Below are 22,310 nucleotides of genomic sequence, written 5' to 3' on the forward strand. Positions count from 1 at the left end.
CAAACCACTTGACATCTTAGCACATAATTAATATTGATGTAAACTTGCTAAGAAATATAACCTAACAAACTTTTTTCAAAAGCTGCATTTCTGGGGTGATCATAGGTGGTGGCAGACCAGGGTCATGGCTAGAGGCAGGAAAATGTCCAAATCCCGCACGGTGGAGGCAGCTGCGGCGGCAACAATGCTGGTGGTGGCCGTGTTGGCAGTGACAGTCCCGGGCCCAGAGATGGTGCAGTGGAGGGGCCAGGAGAGGCCCTGCACCAACAGGGATAATGTGTTTACTGGGCAGTCAAAGATCTATACCTACATGAGCCCGAACAAACGCTTTGGAATGCATTCTCCCTTTCAGGAAGAGAACTTAGTTGCACATCACAAAGGGCAATGTCAGGGAAAGCCATTTGCTGGAATCTACAGGAAACAGGAAGGGAAAAGAACCACTGGGATCGCCAAAAGAACACCATGACGTCCGAGGAACTAAAGGTCAAAGACTGCAGTAGAGGTCCCCTGGCACCTTTTCCAAACCAAAAATCTGAAGCAGCAGAACCTCTGAAAACTCTGACCTCGTCTTGTGATTTCCCCAATGCAGCTATCGCCAAGCCGGCCCTGAAAAAGCCTGTCAAGGGCCAGCAGGCTACTTGGAAAAAAGCTCAAGGAAGGATGCAACAAAACTGCAAACTGAAGCATTTCTACCCTGTGCAAAGGAGCTCCAGGAAGAGCAAAGCGAAGTTGCAGTCTGAAGAATGGAAAAGAATAGACAAATTGATCAAAAGTGGGAAGGAAGAAGAAATGAGGATTGACCTCATCGATGGCAAAGGCAGAGGTGTGGTCTCCACCAAGAAGTTCTCCCAGGGCGAGTTTGTGGTGGAGTACCATAGGGACCTCATCGAGATCACCCTCCCCAAGAAGCGGGAGGCCCTCTATGCACAAGACCCTTCCACCGGCTGCTACATGTACTATTTCCAGTACTTGAGCAAATCCTACTGCGTGGATGCAACCCAAGAGACAAATCGCCTGGGAAGAGTGATCAATCACAGTAAATGTGGGAACTGCCAAACCAAACTGCACAATGTCGCTGGTGTGCCTAACCTCATGCTCTTAGCCTCTGGAGACATCGAGGCTGGGGAGGTGCTCCTGTATGACTATGGGAACTGAAGCCGTGCTTCCATAGAATCCTACCCCTGGCTGAAGCATTGGCTGTCCCTCTCCCCCTTTCTGCAGTGGACAAAGTGTCCTCAAAGGTTTCCAAGGTAGACTTGAACAGATGGCCTTATGTTACCAAATCTTTTATATTCTAGTTGTTTTTGTACCTTTTTTGAATACAAGTTGGACGTCTGTGCTTCCCATGCATGCAAGTCACAGACTTGGCACAGGTTTTGGAGGGAAGAGTCGAACATGAACTAGGAAGCTGGGTGTCGCTCAGGAGTCTTCCCCACACCCCGATGTAGGAGCGCAGATGGCCCGGAGACATCCCCTCTGGACAGCCTGGACTGGATGTAAGCTCTTCTTTTCCTGACATCTCACCAGGCTCACATGGAAGTGCATGAATAATTTTTTAAAAGGGTTTTGAAGTAAGTTAGTCTTCCCCTCTGCTTTCTCGAAAGCTTGCTGCCTGGTGGCCCCTGGGCACGGGGCCGGGCCTGGGTTTACTCTTCCACGGGCTGTGGCTGTGCCGGCACCTCGGAGCACCAGGGCGGCCATCAAAGGAGTTGTGGGCAGGGAAAAGCATTGCTTTAGCTGGCCCTACCAGGACAGGGCTTCCCAAAACTGGGGTGATTCTTTGTAGAAATGTGAACACTCTATTTATTTAAAAAAATAATAAAAATTAAAAAAAGAAAAAAGACAAAAAATTTAAAAAACACAGAAAACAACTTACATGTACATAGGTCTTAAAGTGAGTGGAATGGCTGCACGTTTTTTCTTTTGGTTTGGTTTTTTGTTTGTTTTTGTAGAGGAGATTTGAGATGATACTCTATTCTAATCAAAAATAAAGTTTTCTAGTGGGACCAGAAATTACTTATCCAGTACCCCCATCCTGACCCCGACCCCCACTCCCACCCTGACCAGATTCTGCTGGTTTGAAAGTTCCAGACCTGCTGTCAGGCTTTCTGTTTTTCAGACCACCTAGTGTCCTTCCTGTGAAATGCAGGCGGTACAGCCCTGGACCAAAGGGTAAGCCTGCAAGCCCTGAAGTGCAGGCCGCATCGCCAGGGGAGTGGGCAGGTCGGCACCCAGGGATCAAGGCTAAGGGTATAGTGTTCACCTGGACTGTGACGGTAGGAGGAGTAAGTGGGCAGCTTCCTCCTCCCTCCTGAAGGGGGTCGGCTTCTGAATCTTAACCTGGGGTCCGGGGCCTGGGCCCTAGAGCCTTGATCTGGGGTCACCTGACGTCCCCCCACCAGGTAACTGAATGGAGACAGGTGTGAGAACCTGTTCTCAAGCTTGATGCCCTCCAGACCCATCTACTTCACCCCCCACCCCAGCCTCAGGGAGGTGCTACCTGAGGAGTCTTCCCCCAGCCCACACTTGCCTTGTCAGCGGTCAGCCAATTGGAGGAAGATTCGACGGAGTGTGTCAATGTGAGAGAGAATATCTTGGTTGGTTGTACCTGTTTGTGATTTAGCTTCGTATTTAAAAAAGGAAATAAACTTCAATTATTTGTCTCTGTAAAAATGAAACAAAAATTAAAATATTTATTGCCAGGCCAAAAAAATAAAAGTAAAGAAATATAACCTAACAAGGAACATTGGATTCTTATACCCTTTCCAATTTGGATAATACATGAATATTTGACAGTGATTTCTATAATCTGCTACAAGATTTTTGTTTTGGTTAAGCTGAACTGAATATCTGCCCTAATCAGTGGATATTCCAGTTAAAGACATGAAGTATTACTTAGACATTTGCTGCCATATCAGCTTAAGAGTCTTGTGTTTATATACAGGGTCCATCACAAATAACACCTCTTTTTTGTTTTTTACAAAGTCTTTTATTACAAAATCATAAGCATGTAATTCTGTAACATAGCAGTATCTCTCTCAAGCACACCATATGACATCTTAGGTGAAATGTTCAAATTTAAATTATTACACCCATATTATTACCTACTAACCATACTCAAGCGGGCGTTACTTCTGCCATACCCTTTATATGTATTCATCACAATATTCATGTTGAGGATATGTATAGCCAAAAAAGAAGCTTTATATAAATAAAACACAAAGATGCATTGAAAATTTATTTTTAACATTATAACTATATAAGAGTTACTGCTTTTGTTAGATCTGACACAACTTATTCATTAGAGAGCAACAAGTGTGCACATCTGTATATTTGCATACTAAAAATAGTTGTTCAGGAAACAAAAGGTTGCTTAGAATATATAACCTATTACTCGTTTAAATTATATGTTTTTGAGTGGGGTATTATGATCTTGTTTTCAAGTACATGTTTGTGACTAGCTAATTACAAAGCAGACATTTTAAACATAGTGTTTATTTCAAAGCATTGTATCTCAGAATAAAAACGCATTAGAAGCAGGGATCAAGAAGAAAGGGAGGCAGATGTGATCAAAGGATCGGACGTAGACATCAAAAAAACTTCATCTTCCGGCCTCAGTAAGCTCTGTTGTGACCAGACTTAATGCAGTGCAGACCGAATGCAAGTGTTTAGCATGAAAATGCTGAAGGCATGATCAATTCATGAAATATCATGTCATCCTCCTTGTGTTTTACCTGGGATTCATTGCTAGTGTATTAAATATGACGAGGGCAGGGAGAGACCGAGACTGGGAAGATGCTGTCACGTTGTTAACATCTATATTTATTTTCTCTTGCTTGCCTTTGTCAGGTAGGAGATTCGGTTTAGGGTGGTGCTTGCTGGTGGGGAGAAGGAAAGGTACCCAGGAAGCAGTGCAGAGGGGTCAAGACCAGGCATAGCACAGGACTGAGTATCATGGCCAGACTGTCCAATATATAAAGCACAAAGGGATGAGATAATTTTGAGCTTGTTTAGCAAGCATTATGGTTTCCGATTTTTTTCCAGCAAGATCCTAGCTTGTGTCTAAGGAATGGAGGGGAAGATGAGGACCAAGGGTGTACCATGCAGGATCCAGCCATCTAAGAGGATAACAGTCATTAGGTAGATGTCAGGCTTAGGGTAAAGAGAAGTCAAAACTACCAGTGGGAATTGTAGGACTTGACAAAGAAACCGTGGAGGAAAAACTGTAGGCATCACTGGGGGTGTACTGATATGGTGGTCATGCAGGTATACACACACCTGCCTTGTAAATCAAGAGGAAATTTTAGCTCTAGGTCCCACTTCCTTGTGTGCTGTGGTTCTTTTTATATGCCTGCTGTCAGAAGGAGGGGCTTAGGGACCCCATGTGCCTGTGTTGTTGTAAAGATTCAGTGCCTCCAACTGTGAGGCGCTGGAGGAGATGTTGCCAAAGAGAATAGTATCTCATAGTGTGTGTCTATGCACCGTGGCCCATGTACTCTGAATAGATAGTGAAATCTGTCAGTTCTGGTCCCCTTGCATTTAGCTACAAAATTTGTGGAAATAAAAAATTAAAATGGCGTGTTACATGGTATTTGGGTTTGTTAATAACATAACAAATGTGATCCAAGAGTAATTTTTATTGAGGAGGAAGATGTCAGCATTTAGCATGTACAGATGGCACTTAATCCATGTAGTGTTTCAGGTGTTCAGTGAGTCCCCCCGAAATCATGAAATGCCAGCACAGTTATGATGATTCCTTTCCAATAAATATGATGAGGCATGTGTACACACATGTTAACATGAGCCATGACAAATCCTCGTATAAAGACATCTTGATGTAACAGAGTAAGTAATCTGTGGCATAACCAATTTAATGGCACTTACCTGTCATTTTATTTATTTTCCGCGATTAAATATATTGCTACAATTCTTCTGAAGCCACAGAACGAACACACTGGGGTCCTAATTAGTCATCATGTATTAGTATAACTTTAACAGAGCAAAACCTGGAATCTGAATCCCTTTCTAAACAGTTTTCACAAATTTATTCTTTGTTCTCATGCTATTTGCAATCACAATTGAACTTTTTTTAAAAAAATTTTTATTGTTATTCAATTACAGTTGTATGCCTTTTCTCCCCATCCCTCCACCCCACCCCAGCCGAACACACCTCTCTCTCCCCCACCTCCACCCTCCCCCTTAATTTTGTCCATGTGTCCTTTATAGTAGTTCCTGTAATCCCGTCTCCCCACTGTTCCTTCCCCAATCCCCCCTGGCTATTGTTAGATTGTTCTTAACTTCAATGTCTCTGGTTATATTTTGTTTGCTTTTTTCTTCTCTTGATTATGTTCCAGTTAAAGGTGAGATCATATGGTATTTGTCCCTCACCGCCTGGCTTATTTCACCTAGCATAATGCTCTCCAGTTCCATCCATGTTGTTACAAAGGGTATAAGCTCCTTCAACTGAACTTTTAATTGGAGAAATAATTTTAGTTAATAAAGAGTGTGTGCTTCTAGTATCTTGTCCCTGTCTTTCACTTATTTTTTCTACAATGAAATGATAGTACCATCTCAGCACATGTTTTAATTCTTCTTAAACCCATATGGCTAGAAAACATGCCAGACCAAGGGCTCATCTTTGGTGCTACAAACAAAACTTCTTTCCTTGTACATGATACCAAACAAAAACTGGCTAACACTTTCTTATGTAGGCCACAGTTAAAGGAGTGTTATGTATGTCACGCCTCCTTTTTTTCCCAATTGAATTTAAAAGAAAAGCAAAAAATAACCTCCTCACCCACCACACCCACACTCTCAGGCATGCAACTCTAGTCTATTCTAGTTTAGTCTGGTTCAAGTGTCTGATCCTCTCCTTTCCTAGGCCTAATCATTTGATTTCACCTAAGTAAAGTCAAATAATGCAGTCCCCAGCTCTAATTTCAAGTTGAAGTCATTGCCTTTGCAAACTTGCAAATTGTCATCAACAGCTTTGCTTTAGAAAAGATAAACACTGTCACTTTTTTTTTTCACCTATAAGATGTTGAAAGATGGTGATGGAAATGAGAAGTGGAAAGTCTTATGCAAGAAGATGTCACAGTCCAAAGGAATCTTAATTAGAATTTTAAAGGAAGGAAGAGTTACTGTTTGTTGTAGAAAATGAGTAATCTTGCATTGGTGAAGTGGATGGTACCAAGCAAGTTGGACCACATGCTCAGATTGAAACTATTTTGTATCGAGTAGAGATGAAGTTTAGGGTTTCCTGATACTGGTTAAGAGCTTGAGGACACAAAAACAAATCACAGAACAAAAGTCATAGGAAAGAAAGTATCTCCCACCCCTGAGTAAGGGGAGGGAATCTCTACACCCCTGGGCAGTAGATTCCCTCCAGTATGTTTCTGGCGGTCTTGTCTTGTAATCTGGGAGAACTAGGATGAATTTGTTTCCTAATTCCTTCAAATTGCTTTGGACGAAGTACCTAATTAGGTTGTGATGGTGTAGCTCACTTGGCTCAAAGGTGTTTTTTCAGAGCAGAGCTGAATCTATCCTGAATTTAAGTGCCAAGATACTTGCAAGCCACTGAACTGCATCATTTACCATCGATACAGAAAATGAAATCGTTTTGTTGTCCGACTGAATTTGATGAAAACAATTTATAAAGGTGAAATAAGCCACTGGGAGGAGCTCATTTTCTATTCTGCTGGCATTAAAATAAATTTAATGTTCTGCTATAATGAATTAATAAAAGAATACAAATAAGAGCTATAGAGTGAAATAAAATGCATCTGCTTTCCACATCTACATTCATATAAAAATCAATCAACATAATAAGCATAAACAATACATTTCTGAGGGAGTGGACACTCATTAAATGTTTTATGCAAGTAATAGAATACTTTGATTCATGTTCACATAGCAATTGAGGTTATAATTTCAATGTCAGTGGCAGATATGACTATCCCAAATTCCCCCATCAACTTCAATTTGGCAATGGGGTTAATCAACATGCTCGGGGTTTCTCTCATTTGCCTGGAATTACAGATGAGGACTGGAGTATCAGTGTTCTGGGCTTCATCTTGCAAAGGACACATTAACTGAAATATGAAGATGACCCAGGTCCTTGCACTAATAGAATTTGAATTCTGGACACAATTCTGCTTCTGTAAGGATGGCCTGATGAGTTCTCAAATCCAGCATTTTTGAAAATACTGATATTCTTGTACCATTTGAAAGAGAATTAAGCAGTGTCCTGATAGAAAGAACATAGACATGATAAGGTTTGTAAACCCACCTGTAACCCTATCTCTAATGTGTGCTTTGGCTGAACCACTTCCTCTCAAGTGGCATAGTGTTCCAACTGTCTTCCTTGCAGACAGAGACAGAGAAATGGGGTGGAGGGATGGAGAGGACAGAAAAATGCATCCAAGGGAGCATATCAAATATCCTGGATAAATATCCTGAATGTGTTATCCCGGATAACACATTCTTCTACCCTAACACTACTCTCCTCAAGTCTTCTGGCTATAATAACATGTACTACTAGTGATAATGTTATCTATATTGATAGCACTGAGGCCACAGTGTGGTTATAAATTACTGGACTACATTATCTCTAGTAATTTCTTATAAGATTATGATATGGATCTATAAAGAGAATGATTGCTTACTTTTACTACTACTACACACTTATATCCAAACATGCCCTTCCTTCACTTTATTAGGAGAACGACATCATAGTGACATGTGAGGTAGCAGTGTTACACCTGGCACGTAGTGTGCGCTCCATAAATGAGGTTTCCTTCCTTCTATCCATGGCAATAAATGAAAATTGTCCTTATTCATAATATGTTCAGGGATGGGACGTATAAGAACAGGGGGAGGATGAACAACAGCTTCTCAAGAGGGGCGTAGTAGATTAGAAATGTCTCTGTCTGGATATTGATTAGCTCCAAGCCCTGTTCCTTCGTGCTGACTTTTAGCACCTTTCACTGCACAAGCATTCCCTAGAGCAGAGATATGATTACTCTTGGGTTCTGTGATATGCAAGCAAATAGCCATATTACTGCATTTAAGATGGTATTTATTTTGTTTAATGAACATTTGTTGTAAACAAGATTCCTAGCTTATTCATTACACAGTAAATATTCTCATCATTATTTAAGTGGTAGTTATTTTCTCTTTATGTTACAGAACACTGTTATGTATGTTTTCCATATGTTAGGAGGACAACTGGTCAGATGCAATTCATTTGTATTGTGTGGCTTTATGTACATGCTGTGTGCATATAGTCTACATGCATTTGTTACAAAGAGGCACATGTGTTTGTCCTGAGTAGATATTAACTTTTATATGTAGGTACATCTGCAATTTTTTAAATGTCACACATACCACATACTTCTTATATAATGGTATCTGTCCAAGTACAATGCATACTTTTTTTTTCTTTTTTTTTGATTTCTAATTTTTTTTAAAATTTTTATTGTTATTGAAGTACAGTTGTATGCCTTTTCTCCCCATCCCTCCACCCCACCCCAATTGAACCCACCTCCCTCCCCCACCTCCACCCTCCCCCTTGGTTTTGTCCATGTGTCCTCCATAGTAGTTCCTGTAATCCCCTCTTCCCACTGTCCCCGCCCCCCCCCGGCTATTGTTAGATTGTTCTCAACTTCAATGTCTCTGGTTATATTTTGTTTGCTTTTTTCTTCTATTGCTTATGTTCCAGTTAAAGGTGAGATCATATGGTATTTGTCCCTCACCGCCTGGCTTATTTTATCATACTTTTAATTTATTTAGACCATAGTCATGTTCAAAAGACCAGGACCAAGTTCTAGAGAAAAAAAAAAAAAAACTTGAGAGTATAAGTGAGGGCAAGAGAGTGAATCAGAAAAACACAAGGGACCCAGAATGAACTTAAGTGAATCATATGTTCCTGAAGTTACATTTAAATTGGGTATAATGACAAATTGTCATTGCCTGATAAAAAAACTGAGTACCTACTTTAATGTCATTCAGTAATAACTAGCTTTGTTCATCTGTGTGTTTTGGTGAGCACTCCACCATGTGCTTTACCTTTTAGCTCTTATACAGTTTGTACGGTGGTTATTGTTGTTGCATAACAAACAACTCCAAATTTAGAGTCAAACGAAAACCTTGGACTATGCACGTGATTTAACTGGTCAGGAATTGAGAAAGGGCTCAGTCGTCTAGTTCTAAGGGTCTCTCATGCCACTGCAGCAAATGTCGGTGGGGGCTTCAGTTATTTGAAGGTTCAACTGGTGCAAACTTTAAGAAGGGTTCACTCCCGTGGGGAGCGATAGATGCTGGTTGTGCGCTGGAATCACAGTGAGGGCTCTCCACCAGGTCACCATGCTAATCACCAAATGGCAATTCGACTTTGTATCTGGCAGCTACCTTCCTGTAAAGAAGTGTCCTAAGAAAACCTGGTAGAAACTTTAAGGCCATTTCCATTCCACCTTTGGAAGTCACCTGACATTACTCTGCTGCCCTCTCATGTTCAAAACCATCATAAGTCCAACTAGATTGAGAGGAGAAGGGACAAAGGTCCACTATTGATGGTAGGAATATTCAGGTCACATTGTGGACAAGTAATGTGGGAGACGTGTTTGTGGCCACATTTGGAAAATGTAATCTGCCATAGTTGATATTTCCATGTTAGTTTTTCAGGAGAGAGGAAACTGAAGCCCAAAGCTGAAAGAACGAGAAAGAGACCTAACTTGCACTCAGACCCTGATGTGTCTTCCTCGAAAACCTATATCCTTTCCATTGTGCTGCAGTGCTTAATGGGGAACATCATTCTGTCTTAGATTATGGTAGCTTTTCATACTATGAATAGATTGAAATTTACTGTCCAAGACAAATCATCCAATTAAGAGTAGTTAGACCTATCATCCTGTCATCTTTCTACAGTTGGAATAATCTGAGGTGAGTTGTTGCCCTTCCCTGGGCTTGTTTCTGCATTCAATAAGCAGAAAATTTGTGCCATATTGTCTCTAACACCCCGACTCTTGGTGAATCCTGTGCTTCATAATATGAACACATCACACTCACACAGAGAATTAAAAGCTATAATAATTTGTAATAATATTTAATAACAAGATTGTAATACCTATGTATTTCACTTCTAAAGTGTCTAATTTTGGTTTTGTGACCCCTTCTTGGGATGCTCATTAAACTCTAAGGCAAGAGGCAAGTGACTTAATTAGTTGTACCACTGTCTTTCTGAATATTTCCTTTTATATTCAGTCACATTTTCTGAATCAAGAGGCTCCCATAGGCAAGAGAAAGGCTATGGATTTTATAGGTTTATTTGGGTTACTAAGTAAAATAAAATGAAACTATCATGAGTTTAATAACAGTTTGAGTAAAGTAGTATTCTGGTTCTGCAGACCTGACATAGTAATTTGTTTTAGGCGGTAGCGTAATCACTCTTGAAAGAAAATGTATCCATCCTCCTAGAAATAGCTTGTGTCATATAGGAATTTTAATGTTCTGGTGAATTGTCTGGAAATGTTCTAAGTCTAGGGCAAACCCCTTTGAAGATAATTTTGTATGTAAATAGAATAGAGTCTAATGCTTTTATCTTATTCAAGCTGTATAATTTATTGCAATTTCACAAAAGTCATAGAATTCAGAGCTTTCAGGGATGTTCACTATCATGAAGTTCAATTGTTTCTTAAACTTTTTCCTCAGCAAAATCTTCTCTAAACAAAATCAGAAATGAAAGTTTCATACTCCTTACTGACAAGAGTGCAGCTCCTATAGTTGAAGTGAGGTTGAGGTACCAGAACCCTTCCTTCCATTACCCCCTCTCGTCTTTTGTACCTGCTGCTACTCTGCTGCAGCTTTCAAGGTACCAGTATGGAGCTTTTAGAGTTTTGAAGAAACTGGCCCGAACATCACTCATTCCGTTCACTATTTGATTCAAGAAAGATTGAGTAAGATATCCCTGTGTGAGACAGAAGTACACAAGGCTGACAGAATTGCTGCTCTCACACAACTCACAGTCAAATGGGGAGAGGATTTACATGTGTGAACACACTCCTTGAGTGCCCTTCTTTGTGTGCTGATATTATATTGTATAGTATAGTATGTAATACACTACACTATATTGTATAGTATAGTATAGTATTGTATAGTGTATTGTAGAGGGTAGCGATCAGGAAGTACTTCTTGGCACAGGAGAAATACTGACACCTGATGGAAAATTAGGAGTGGGCCATAACACAAATAAAAAATAAAAATAGGAGTAGGAGAGTGAAATGCTTCAGGAAAAAGGAAAAGTTGGTGTAAAGCCCTTATGAACATGGGCATGGCATATTTGCATTTTTCTGGAGTGTAAAATGTGAAGGAAGCCAAAGGGAAGGGATAAAACTGTAGGTGTAATCAGAAACCATATCGAAATTGGCCTTGTAAGTTGTTTAAAGAAATCTCAGTTGTAACCAAAGGGCAATTAGGCATGTGGCCACTGCGGGAGGATATAGAAGGGCAGTGATACAATAGGAAAAGTGTTTCCAAAAGAGCACTTTAGCTGCTATGTACAGAATGGATTGGAGAGGGCCAAGGCAGAGGAAAGAGGGATCTATTTAGGAGGCAGATTTGGCATCATCACTAATAGATTGGATGTCGTCCATGAAGAAAAGAGAGAAATCAAGAATGACCCTAAGGGTTTGGCCTGACATATTGGTGTATGTTGGTGTTATTTATTTACGTGTGGACAACTGTCAGATGAGCAGGTTTGGGAAGAAAATCAAACATGTTTTAATAAGTGTAAGATAGAGATTAAGGATCATAGTACAAATGGAAATAAGCCATTACCCAGGAGTATAAATTTCAAGAGACAGATCTAGGGTAAAGATACTGTTTCTGAGATTGAAAAATATGCAGGTGTGTTTCGAGGCCATTGCACTGGTTGAGTTTATCCACATAGAGTAGAAAAGACTGTGGCCAAGACAGAATCATAGAAGCCCTGCCATTTAAGGGATGGCTAGAGAAGATAAAGCACACAAAGAAATATTGATGAAGTATCCAGGAATATAAAACCAATGAGAGAGTGCAGAGGTGTCATTTTGACTACTATGGCCTTGTGGTATAGTTTGATATCAGGTATCATGATTCCCCCAACTTTCTTCTTTCTCAAGATTGTTGTGGCTATTCAAGTTCTTCTGTGGTTCCATATTCATGTTTTGGAATGTTTGTTCTAGTTCTGTGAAATACGCCATTGGTGTCTTGATGGACATTGCATTGAGTCTATAGATTGTTTTCGCTATTATGTCCATTTGGGTGAGCAGCATCGGTCTGGTTAATAATAGCACTACTGCTATTAAGCTAATACATAGTTATCAACAAAAAATAATAGAAGTATAATTTTTTATTCAGTGAAGTAATTTTCCAGAATAGGTTTAGGATTTTGAAGTCAATGCAGTTACCTGTATTACTAGCAGTTGCTTATGCTTAGCATCCTATCTTTTGTTGGTTTGAGTATCTTTCCAGTCATCTTCTTCAAAATACCATTCTTGGGTCCTATGCATCTCTGTTTCAGTTTAGTTACCACTGAGGTAGTTTCTACTGAAAAGAAAACAAGAATCACATTTTGTGAATCCTTGTACATCTGAGAAGAGAGCTTCCCATCTCGTTTGCCACAGCATAAGGTTGTACCTTATATAACTTTATGAGGTCCTGTGGCTCACTGTTTTGTCAGATATTTGTGAGAGATGGTTGACACACGTTGAGGAATTGGCCCTCTTCAGATCTGGGATGGTAAGTCATAGCTTGAGTAATCCAGAGTTTTCAGGCAAATGCTTTCTTATTGTGAGTAGCCACATCTACTTACCTTATTATGTTACCAAAACATCCTTTCGTGTGTGCCATGAAGAGAAAAAAAGAAGGGGAGGGTGGTACCACTGCTTTAGAAGATTATAGTTTTCTTCCCACACATATGACAAGTTGGATGAGTAGAAATCTTTGGTCACAATTTTTTATTTCCCCAAAACATGATAGGCATTTCTTCATTTTCTTCTTGTATTTAGTTTTTTTTCCTCAGCAGAAAACTGCATTGAGGTTGATTTTTTTCCCTGAATTTGTCAGTAAACATTTGTCTTGTCTTGATGATCAGAGAATTCATAAGTTTAATATTAGTATTTAAAGTTTTTGCAAAGATATCCCAAGGTGATTATCATTAATTTTACCTGAGTATTAATAAATTATTTTAATCTGTATATTCACCTCTGTTATCAGAAAGGGAACATTTTCTTGTATTTTATTTTTCTTTGCTGTTTGGTTTTCTATTATTCTAGTTCCTTTGAAAACCTATAATTCCTTGGTTTTCTAAATCACATAGTGTTTCTGTGTTATTACCATTTCTTACATTTTCTTCGACTTTACTGCTTCAATTCTCTTACTTTTTGTCAACTATTTCCATTAGTGTGGAATTTTATTTTGCTGTATTGAATTATTTTCCTGTGTCATTATTTGCTTATTTTACTGATCCAGTTGTATATTTTTCTTGATCTCAGCTTGAGCTTCATATTTTGTTCCTATTCTTGTTTCATAGCTGCTCTCCTTTCCTTTTGCAAGGAAGCAGAAAGTCTACATTTTTCACTATTCTGAGAAATAAAACATTTTTTGGGGATTAAAATTCTTCCCTGTGGTGATACATCCTCTGCCTTATTTTTCCCAGAATGTTGTTTTACAGGCGTTCCAACGTCGGGAAAAGGGCTGGTAGGACTGGGAACAGACTTTAGCTAGCTCAGAATTGACAGAGTGATCCCCAAAGTGTATACTTTGCAGGTGAGCCACAACAGTTAATGATACTGGAGGGGAAGATCGTGTGACTTTTAGGTGAAGTTGTTAACGTGTTTAAATACATGTTGAGGTCACTAGTAAGTCTTGTATGGGGTGCACTGTCATCCTACAGAGATGGTATATCATTCAAATTGGGACTCTTTTCAGAGTGAAAGGAGCACTATTAATACTTATATCAGAAAAGCAGGTATAAACTGGGACTCTTATGAGAAAATGAGAGATACCGCCATTCCATATAGTTGTCCTGTAGCAATTAGTGGCTCATCTATAGTTTCCAATGTAAGTGAAAATCTCATCCTTCTTCCAAGCGTCCTTTGTTTCCCAGGAAAGATACATTCAGTGGGGCTTCCGCCAAGATAGAACTTTGAACTTAAGGACTGCTCTTCTCTGCAGTCTAGTGTTGCTGTGCATCTTCCCTTACATTTCAGAAGGATGTTGGGAGGGAGGCACAGCAGGCATACCTTGTTTTCAGTTTTGCTCGCCGATAAGTCATAGAGGTTATATTTAGCAAATTGAAACAGCTTAGTGATTTATTCAGCTCAGAAAGCAGAAAAGGTGCTCTGTTTCTATAAGGGAGCATGCTCATTTCTCACCTAGGCATAATTTGAGGGACGTGCCCTGTGAATGAGGTCCTGTGGTTCAGTGCTTTGTCAGGTTGAGTACCCCCATTACCATTTCCCCAGCTGTTTCCCTTGGTGAGAAACATTAACTCTCATGCTGCAGAAAGGAAGAATAATGTGTGTAGAGCAGGTGCTGGGATATGCAAAGACTGTATCAGTTGGACTCCTGTGTCAAGAAGTCAAGTAGAGCATATGTAAACTTTCCGTAACTAGGGAACATATAATTTGAAGGATGTGAACAACTCAAGTGACTAGAATTATTAGGTACTAGGTGATCCTCAAATTTAAATGTGAAAATACCATAGTCCTGTTTAATCAGTGAATTTTCCTAGTTGATATGTATCAGATCATACTGCATGCCGGGTACTGTTACAGGTGATTTGTCTTTGGTAACTCATTCATTCTTCACAACAACCCTATGAGAAGACATAATGCAGGGGAGTCAAACTCATTTTCACCGGGGGTCACGTCAGCCTCACAGTTGCTTTCAAAGGGCCGAATGTAATTTCAACTTCTTAACAGTTAAGGAGTAGTTACATTTATAAAGTCCTAAAATTATTTCTGCCCTTCGAAGGCAACCGCAAGGCTGATGTGTTCCCTGGTGAAAATGAGTTTGACACCCCTGAGATAGTGTTATCCCCACTTTACTTGTGAGGAAATTGAGCCTTCAAGAGTATACTTAGGTCGAGTTATACAGCTGAGATTTATAAAAAGGTCGGTGGTTCAGTAGCCCAAGCCCTGAGCCTCAATGTGATACTCTGCTTTTGTCATACAAACTGACCAGACAATCCTGATCCAGTTCTTTGTGATAAGTGTCTTATAAGGACCTAAGCAGGATACTAGGTTTCCAGTCAAGCTGATTGGTCTTATCACGGGAGACATTCAGTACTATCCTGTAAGCGAGAGAATAAAAAACAATGGCAGTGAAAGCCAGTAACATAGGTGGGTGAGGGGACACTAGGGAAAGCTTGTGGCTGAAAGACCACACGGGTCTTATCAGTACATGCTATCTATGTCTTGGATGACATGACCAATTCCAAATTCTAAAAGAATTGAGTCGTGCTCACAGATTTAACTGCAGCCGTGACCAGGTTAACTAACTCAGGATCAGGAATGCTTGGTAGGGAGGTGCTCCTGATGTTGAAATTAAAAGTAATATATATGTATACATTACTTTTATATAGAGAGAGCACCTCCCTAGCAAAGCTTGGACGGGTTGAGAAATCAGTAGATAACTACAATTTTAATGTCTTCAGAGAGATTCAGTTAGTAAAGACTTCTTTAAAGTTTGAAAATGAAGACAAAAGAAAAGTCATTCATGGGTAAGAGACAATGGAGCAATGAAACCTCTCTATTAAAACATTGTTTTAAATGTTTTAGAAGGAAAACATTAGATTTAAAATGTAGTTAGGTATGTAATTATATTTAATATTATCTGTGAATAGGCGTCCATTTAATGATTCTCATCTATGAAAATAGATTTTGACATCTGTTTCAATATTTTGGCTGTTTTCCTGACAAGTAGAATTTCAAAGATAGTTCAGTGGAGGCTCATTCCTCGTGAAAATGAAAGAACCTAGAAAAGACAATGAATGAGGTATTGAAGCATCCTTTGGGACACACGGCAAATGACTCTTTCTAAAGACAGAAATCTACCATTACAGCATGGAGAGATGTATTTGAGGATTGAAATTCAAAGTATCTTCCCTGTTCTGCTCATTCAGCTAAGGCCCCAGAAAGCAGGAATTCACTGGTAGAGATCAGGATGTAAGGTGAAAAAAATGCCCAGATATGGCTAGTGATGTGGAGGAATGCAAGCAATGGGGTCAGTAAGTCCTGGGCAGCTAAGTCAACTTTGGGTCAGTCATATCTGACAGATCCATGCTAGGAAGTGCCCAAGGCCATCGAAGCCAGATTGCCATTATTGCAGACATTTTCAGGGTTGGTTATAGAACCAACAAAGAGAAAGTCATTATTCAGTGTTAAGAGATTTGAGATTAGCATGTTCAAGATAACTCAGTATTGGCTGCGCTGGGGAGTAAACACTTTCTTTTGTGTACCGAAATGCATTATACAAATTACATTAATGCATTATTTCATCCATATAACTCTGTTGGTAGCACACTGTTATTACCTGCATTGTAGAGTTGCAGAGCTGGAAGCTCAGAGAGCTGAAATAACCAGAGTAATGTTACATAACTTGTAATTTGGGACTTTAGGTCTATATGACGAAAGCCTATATTCAATGCCTGCTGTGCTTAAAAGTGATTTTGGCTTCACCTTGTCGAGGTTCTCCATTTAAGGTGGTTTTGCTTAGCCCTGTCCTTGGGATCAAATCTCTAGTCTTAAGTGGACGTTCATTGCTTTTGTCACCGTGAATTTTGTAGAGCAGGAAGATATGTGTAGCTAATCTGGGGTGCTTCTGGAGCAGATTCTGGGAACTCAAACCCAACCCTGCAGATAGCTGTATGAAGTTTATATAATGTCTCACTTGGATTCTAGGATGTTGGATGCCCAAATGAGCCACATGCAGCCTTCTCTCTCGTGGGAACATTGCCCCCAAGTTGATGCAAGAGGTCCAGGAGCAGGTTATCTTGATACTTTCAAATTCACCCTCTAATAAATTCACACTTTGTCCTTCCTTCCCTTCCACTCCTGCTACAATGAATGAGTGTCTCACCATTGCTTTTTACCATCTCCACCTTTAACTACTCTGCTCTGTGCAAGAAATATCCTTAACATATTGACCACTTACCTAGCTTCCATTTATCCTCCAAGAACTAGCTCAAATGACACATCTGAGTGAAGAACTTAATTCCCAATGCAGATTCAATCAGTTTATCTTCTGGAGACCTCCAGCAATTTGTCCAGACCTCTGCTGTAGTTACTAGCAGACAGCACAGCCTAGCTCACAGATCTGTAAGCCATTCTGATCACCATCAATTTATCCTCTTCCTAAATCAAGATATATACCATAGTGTCAAAAACTATTTGTTGAATAAAGTTTATAGCACATAAGCAATTGTTATTAGATAGACATCTTCCTTATAATTGAAACTCACCTATGCTAAATTTTGTGACAGTGCAGTCATTTAAATTTCTTATACCTGTTCACTTTTGAGTAACTCCAGTGAGAGGGCAGGAATGTGAATTTAGACCTGAAATGGGTGTGAGCATAAGGAGGCGTCAACTAGGAGACAGGAGGACATAGTACACAGAAATGTGGAAGTTGGTGTCTAGGAAAACCACATTTGAAACCCTGCTAATTAGAGCTAGATGGCAGACGAGGAAGCTGTAGGCACTCTTACCCCACGAAGACACCAAGTGAGCAACTGTATATAGAACAGAGTATCTGTGAGAACTCTAGAACATAGTGTGCTAGCACCAAAGCCATTGTGAAGCCAAGAAGGGATTCCAGCGTAAGGGGTGGGAAAAGTCACAGTGTTTGGAGCAAGCAGGAGGAAAACACTCACGCTGGGGCTCCTCCCCCAGGACAGATACAAAACATGGACCATGTGTCCAGTGTTCTGGCTTGTGTGGGGTTTGCTCAGGGGACTGGTTTCTGTCTCACCTGACTTGAAACACTGATGGGCCTGGCAGCAGAGTTTGGAAGCAGGAAACGGAGTTGAGCAGCACATGAGAGCCGTGGTTCTTCAGGCAGATGCCAGGGGAAACAAGGGCTAAAAAAGGGTCAAGAGGTCCTGAAACTTCCAGCCAGGGAGATTTGCGTAGGCCTTCCTTTGTGTGAATCCGGTAGTCAAACACTGGGAGAGGTGGTGGTCTTTTCAAATGCCAAACTCCCAGGAAAAAAAATTACAAGGCTTACAAATAAAAAAGGAAAACAGACCAATCAGAGAAGTCCAAAGTAAAACTTCAGAAACTGTGACTCTAAGGAAATACAGATCTAGGAGCTCCCTGACAAAGAATTTCAAGACACCATCAGAAAGATACTCAGCCCCAAATGTAAGTTTTATATATGTATTTTATGATTTTAATATATTTATTTCCAGTTAACTGTGATAGTATATGGAAGGTAGATCTTAACTCCTTTTACATACGCCTTATTGGACTCTATCATGATGATCACATGGTGTTGATATTTGTCCCCTTGATAGGATGAAGAGAAGTTTCCAGAACAAAAAATATATAGCTTTCTGAAATAAATCCTACTTGTTTTTTAACTATAGGCCTGTGTTTGAATTGGTGCTTTTTTCTCAGTGCATATATTTCTGTGTGCATAAATAAGACCAAAGTAAGAAATACAATTTTGTATTTTGTTTTAAGGACAGAACTGTGTTTACAAAATGAATTGAAAAGTAGCTCATATTCGTTTGTGTTCCATAAGAGCATAAATTGATGATAATTAGGTCTTCTATAGTAATTTATAAGAAATAAACCTATAAAATCTCTGGAGGGGGTACCATTTTTTAATGCAGTTCTTTTTTTTCTAAATACATTTTATTTCAATTGATACATTTATGCTTTCTATTTCTTGAATACTTTTGTATTGACTGACTTTTGTCTAAAACATTTATTTAGTCAACATTTTATTAGCATAAAGTTTTACATGCCTACTTATCATAATTTTACAACCTTTATCTTTATTATTATGATCACATCTATTTTTACATTCATGAATTTTATGTGTTTCCTCTCCTTTTCCCCTTGATTAGCTCTTTTTATTGATATTTTCACTGTCTATTCTCTTCTTTTATCTTATTCAAATTTATTGACCTTATATTTTATCTTTATTAATTCCTCTTAAAATATTTCATAGTTGTTTTTTTAATTATTGCTTTTTATGCTTAGATCATTGTAGCTCATGTTATAAATTTCTTTAATCATGAAATCGGTTGAGGCTAATTATGTTATTGTGAACATGAGCAAGAGGGTGGACCAATAAAACCCAGAATTTATTTATTAAAAAATTGTGTATTTATTTGTACCTGTTTAAACTTCAGTCACCTTCATTTGATGGAACATACCTATTGAGACATGTTTTTGACTGTTAAAAACAGTTTTTGAACTCGTCAATTTTGATGCCTTTTAATGCTGCCGTTTTCTGTTCCACCTCTTCCACATTGACCAAACATTCCTCTTTGAGGACTTATCTTCCGCCTGGGAAACAAAAGCATTGCTTGGGACGAGATTGGGTGAATAGGGAGCATAGGGCACAGGGGTCATGCCATTTTTGGTCAAAAAACTCTGAATACTCAGCGCAGTGTGGGCAGATGTGCTCTTAAATAACCTATCATGAAATGGGCAAAGGTGTTGAGTCTTCAAAAATAATTTTCACCAAAGCTGAACGCAGCCTCTCATTACAACGCCAGCTGACACACTGATACAGATGGGTTCCTAGAACACTCACTTAGCGGGGGAAGCCTGTACTATGTGGGGCCTGCCCTCCAGAAGACAATTCTGCTGTTTTTCAGTTCCCCCTCGTATTTATGATTTGACCAGTTATATTTTAGTGAATGCCACCTTAGCCACATCCTGAAAGTCTGATGCTTAGTTTCCTCCTTGGATTTACCTTTAGAATCATCTGTAACCGAAGTTATATCCTCTCCAATGTAAGAAATAGTTTTGGAGTAATTTTCAAATTTTTTTAGTATTTGATTTTGACATTGGTTTACAATCTGAATACATTATGATCCAAAATTTTAGCCTTTTCTACTTCTTACAAAGTTTCTGTATGACATGACATAATAAGCAACAGCTCATTATACCGACATTTGTATACCAGCAAAGAACTTTTAGATTAGATGGATAAATACACAAAACATCTTATTATTCTCACATGCATGCCATTTGTATTTACCAATTTGACTTATCAAAGACAAAGAAAATTGTGTAACACATTTCAGGTGTGATTGTATTTTGTCACTTTGTAGTATATCAAAATGTTTGTTTTATATTTTGATGTAATGTCGTTCAGTGAATAAATAATTATTGTGAGTATGACTTCATTGTTCTGTGTGACTTTTAAATATAAGCATCTTATTCCCATGGAATGCTTTAAAGGCTGGTATTCAACTTTATCTTTTAATAACATTAAAATAACTTTTCTAATTGTAATTTTCATTATATCTTTGCCTATTTGTTTTTATACTTTCTGTAAAATCTGTGTTATATGTGTTTCTTATTGTGTCAGTCTTTTTACAAACTCAGAAATCCCTGTTTCTTAACAGAAGTCCTCGTTTCCACCACATTGCCTTGAGTAGAACTACTTGCTATTCACCTTGTCTCATTTCGATGCAAAGGACAGGGCTGAGAAATGTAGTTTTTCTGCGTTGCCAGGTGGATAGCATTGTTTCTGTCATAATCTGCCCTTCTAAATATTTATTTCACTCTCCCTCCCATAAAATGTAAAATGTTCATCTGCCCCCTAATGGCGACAAAGTCCATTCCATGTACCGAATCCAGCTCAAATTTCAGAATCTCCAGACTATTCCCAGCATTCTCTCTTCAGACTATATGTGATCACTATAAGTTTGATGAGCTATGAACTAGAGAAGATAATTTATCTGTCCACCACCACCACACATGTCAAAAATAATATAGTGGAACAAGTATAAGGATAGCGGGGTGGGGAAGGGAGGGAGGGAGCAAGGAGCTTCCATGAATAAAGGGATATATACCCATCAGTTGCTAGTACATGACAAGGCTGAAATCCAGAAATCAGGCCTTATGGAGGCCCCCTACTCCATGGCTGGCAGAAGTCTTTTGAATAAGTGCCACTTCTACTCACTGGGAGGGAATCGTTGTTGATTATTGCTGAGCCTGGTGTCTGCCTTCTAGGAAGTTCTTTTACTTAATCTTCCTGGATCACATCTGCAATGCATGGGAATATGTTCTCATTAGTGTCTCCATAGTTTTCTCAGCTTACTACGTATACTGAAAGGTGGAGTTACAAGGTATTTTAAGTCAAATTATGAGAGGCTTGGAAGGATTTTAAGTCATTTGCTTCAAATCAATTCTCTGCACCACTAACCAAACCAACAAACTTTTCCAAATCTGATATGTGTTGCTTCTTTACACAAAACTAATGCTTTCTCATTCTCTCTCTCTCTCTGTGTCTCACTAAAAGTTGCTATCTTGTAGCTATCTGTAAAAATAGGTGGGGAGCCAACACTTTAACTTGATCACTGTGCTGAATCACTTTATTCAACTGAGGAGAATTACTTGGCAGAGACGTGGTAACTCAGTTGGTTACACCATCATCGAGATACTCCAAGGGTTGTGGGTTCAATCCCAGGTCAGGACACATACAAGAAACAACCAATGAATGCATAAATAAGTGGAAGAACAAAAATCAATGTTTCTCTCTCTCTGTCTACACAAAGTTAATAAATAAATGTAAAAAAATAATTACTGAAATCTTATCCTCTCAACATCTCTTTTATTCCCAAGTCTGAAACAATTGGGTCTGGCAAACAGCTGGACTTTCTTATCCTTAAGTGTTCTTGTTTCATTTAACTGTTCCTATTTCCTTTCATTTCTGCTTGCAAAGTTACTATATTCTGAGTTCATCTCTTTTTTATTTTGCCAAACTTTTACAGGCAATCACCACCGGCACACAGCATGAAGTTTCTGTTTTCAGCCTTTTTGTCTAAGCCTGCTGGCTAAGTATGCATCTGATTGTGTCTCTTAAGTTCCTGCAGGTATTATTTTGTTAAAAGATTTACATTGCATGCCATAAGATGTCATCTTTTTAACCTCTTTTGTCCATTCCTTTGCTTTCTGGCACCCAATGGTTAAAACCAAGACACATAGTTTAGGTTTTCTTTACACCAACACTCCACCTCAAGATACCAATTGTAATGCAGGAGTTCCAAACCAGGGAGCTTCTTAAGTGTTTGTGATATTCCGAAA

At 39.2% G+C, this 22,310-nt stretch overlaps 1 pseudogene; it reads left to right on the forward strand.

Moving 5' to 3' along the window:
* Nucleotides 1-462: 462 nt before the first annotated feature.
* LOC112314688 (N-lysine methyltransferase KMT5A pseudogene) lies at nucleotides 463-1,155 on the forward strand (annotated as a pseudogene).
* The last annotated feature ends 21,155 nt before the right edge of the window (nucleotides 1,156-22,310 follow it).

This window comes from Desmodus rotundus, chromosome X (assembly GCF_022682495.2).
Source record: "Desmodus rotundus isolate HL8 chromosome X, HLdesRot8A.1, whole genome shotgun sequence".
NCBI classification, from domain to species: Eukaryota; Metazoa; Chordata; class Mammalia; order Chiroptera; family Phyllostomidae; genus Desmodus; species Desmodus rotundus.